Raw genomic sequence first — 3,266 nt, forward strand, 5'->3', positions numbered from 1 at the left:
TTTTTTATTTTTTTAAAGATTATTTATTTGAGAGAGCGAGAATGAGAGAGAGAGAGCACATGAGAGGGGGGAGGGTTAGAGGGAGAAGCAGGCTCCCCGCTAAGCAGGGAGCCCAGTGCGGGACTCGATCCAGGGACTCCAGGATCATGACCTGAGCCGAAGGCAGTCGCTTAACCAACTGAGCCACCCAGGTGCCCCAAGAATGAAGGGATATTTAAATAAGCAGAGCCTTAAAGGATACTAGGAGTTAGCCAAGTGAGCGGGGACATACATGGACAGGAGAAATATTCTAGATCAAAGTCAGAACTTGTACAGAGCTAGCCCTAAGGCATAGAGAGCAACCTGGGAGAAGCTGGAGAAGTGGTAAACAGGACTTACATAACAGGCTGTGATTGTGGTTTATAATAAGAAGTAAATGTTAGGTCTTTGTCCTGTTCTTGGCAGAGAGGTAAAACCCTTGGTATTTCCGAAGTGTGAGAGTGAGCAAGGTGTCTTTTGTTAGGTTGATGGAGTAACTTTTGGGAAGCCCCTAGGTAACCTTTGGATGGGGGCTGGTTCCCACATGCACACACACCAATCATATGATTAAAGGGTTGGAACTTTCAGTCCCACCTACCTCCCCCATGCTCCCAGGGAAGAGGGGCTGGAGGGTGAATCAATGGGCAGTGCCCAGTGATTTAATCAACCAAGCCTGTGTAATGAAGTCTCCATAAAAGCCCAGAAGGATGGGATTTGGGGAGCTCCAGTTTGGTGAACACATGGAGATTTGAGGAGAGTGGTGTGCTCAGAGACTCCATACCCCTTTCCACATACCTTGCTCTATGCATCTCTTCCATCTGGCTGTTTCTGATAGAAGAAATACACGTATATATATGTATAATTATATATATATTTGCTCTCCAACTAAGACCATAAATTTGTTAACTTTAAACAGCAAATTTGGGACAGGCAAGCTATGGTGAATTCTGGCAAGTTGGAAGAGACAAAGGGAAGGTCAGCTTTCCTTAGGTTTTAGGAGGAAACTGGGGAGAGTTGTAAACAAAAGTGTATTGGAGAAGAACAAGAGTTCAAGGTTGTAGTGGTTTTTGCACAGTGGTTTCTCCATTGGCTATAGGAGGTGGTTAGTGCATTATTGCTGGGGCTCTTCCTTCCTTTTCTTAAAAGCAGGAGATAAAATTCCTATGTGAAGTATGTCCTCCCTTGTTGAGATCATTCTTACCTTCTTTACTGCTGCTGGTTGTGCAGGCTACAAGTGGTGTGCATGTGAGCAACCCCCTCTCCAGGGCTTCCCGACTCCATTCTTAAATGAGGTTTCTTTTATTTTCACATTTCCCCCTTGTGATCAAGGTCTTTGCTCAAAAACATCACTTTATCAAGAGTCAGGTTTTCTGCATTTAGTGGCTTTGTCACTTTCCTGGTTGTCCTGTCCCGTGTCACAGGAAAAGTGTGTAATGACTGGAAACCACTGAGGCCACGTGTGAATGACAAGAAAGGGTAGGAGGGAGACCTCAGCACTTAGCATCTAAAATCTCTATCTTGGGGCGCCTGGGTGGCTCAGTCGTTAAGCGTCTGCCTTCGGCTCAGGTCATGATCCCAGGGTCCTGGGCTCGAGCCCCACATTGGGCTCCCTGCTCAGCGGGAAGCCTGCTTCTCCCTCTCCCTCTGCTGCTCCCCCTCCCTCTGCTGCTCTCCCTGCTTGTGCTCCCTCCTCTCTCTCTCTCAAATAAATAAATAAAATCTTTTTTTAAAAAAAAGGCAGAATTAAAAATAATATGACAAATCCGGTATGACAGTTCTAAACCAGGAGCTCAAACCTGAAGGTAACCAGCTAAATAGATCAAAAGACTAGGGGTCATTAGGTGAAATTCATTGTCGTTAGTGCTCTTGTTCCCTGATCTTGTGTAAGTGGGTTTCTGTTTCTCCAGAGGTATTTATCCAGGTGCAGCAGGTGGTATTTGCTACCACACAAATGCCTCCTTGTCCAGCAAGTAGATTGTCCAAAACTCCTTTATTTATTTATTTGAGAGAGAGAGAGCAGAGCAGGAGGGAGGGGCAGAGAGAGAAGCAGGATCCCCGCTGAGCAGGGAGCCTGACAGGACGCGGGGCTCGATCCCAGGACCCTGAGATCGTGAGCTGAGCAGAAGGCAGACACTTAACTGACTGCGGCACCCAGGCGCCCCTGTCCAAAACTCCTTTAGCCAACAAGTCACGTGGTCGTTGTTGGGCTGTCTTGCTTTGGCTGTGGAGTCACCTACCTCTCCTAATGTTAGGGAGAGATTTCTGATCATGTGTTCACTGGCACTTACTCCGACCCGAGGGGAAAAGCCTCCCTACAGAGGTAAGCCAGGAGTCATGTATGCCCCCTGAAGTTCCTGGTTAAGAGAGCCATGGAGGCCTAATGGGGCAGGCTGGCGGAGGCCTCTGGTTTGTGATGAAAGTTAACAGTAAACAATAAACATTGACTTCCAAGCTGCCAACTGTCTAAGCATTCCTATGCCCATGGGAAATGCTGTCCCCTGTAAACAAAAATGAAACCAGGTGGTGCACGGGGGACTCCAGTTAAGGTCTGGTTATTGATGGATTTATTAGCTGGAATTTCCTGATTGGCCTTTTCAAGCCAGGGATTGGAGGAGTTGGGATGACATCCTGTGAGAGGCCATTCCTTCATTAAAGGGTCTTTTCTAGAAACTTTGCAAAGAGGCATAAACTTGTTTGTATTTGCCTCGGGTGCAGGGAGACAGATCACACTTACATAAGGAAAAGAATGTGGGATTGTACAATGGCAAAGATGGAGGGATTTAACTAAGCTAGTATGGTTACAACTAGGGAAAGACTGAAACAAGTATGGGAATGCCAGCCATAATAGCCTAACTGGATAGGTAACATCTATAGGCTTGCAGGTGTCATCTACAGTGGCATTTGGGACTACAAAGAAATTGGTTAAAGGTAAGACCAGGGGGTCTCTGACATTGTGAACAGATCAGAGCTTCTGGTGACAGGTCCAATAGTCAGAAAGCTTTTCCTCCTTTTGTGGGGGATTGGGAATTGCAATTGGGGCACTGTCTTTCCAAGAGAGGGTGAGGGTCGTGTGGGTGGCTCAGTCAGTTGGGCATCCAACTCTTGGTTTCGGCTCAGGTCATGAGATCGAACCCTGCAGGAGCCCAGTCCTGCCAGAGACTCTTACTTCGCCCTCTCTTTCTCCTTCTCCTTCTCCTTCTCCTTCTCCTTCCTCTTCTCCTTCCTCTTCTCCTTCCTCTTCTCCTTCC

General features: G+C 47.1%; 1 protein-coding gene across 1 annotated transcript in view; it reads left to right on the plus strand.

Moving 5' to 3' along the window:
- Positions 1 to 3,266, plus strand: part of CINP (cyclin dependent kinase 2 interacting protein) — a 20,600-nt gene that overhangs the window by 842 nt on the left and 16,492 nt on the right. The window lies entirely within an intron of this gene.

This window comes from Mirounga leonina, unplaced genomic scaffold (genome assembly GCF_011800145.1).
Source record: "Mirounga leonina isolate KUSES-001 unplaced genomic scaffold, KU_Mleo_1.0 Mir_82, whole genome shotgun sequence".
Classification (NCBI taxonomy): domain Eukaryota; kingdom Metazoa; phylum Chordata; class Mammalia; order Carnivora; family Phocidae; genus Mirounga; species Mirounga leonina.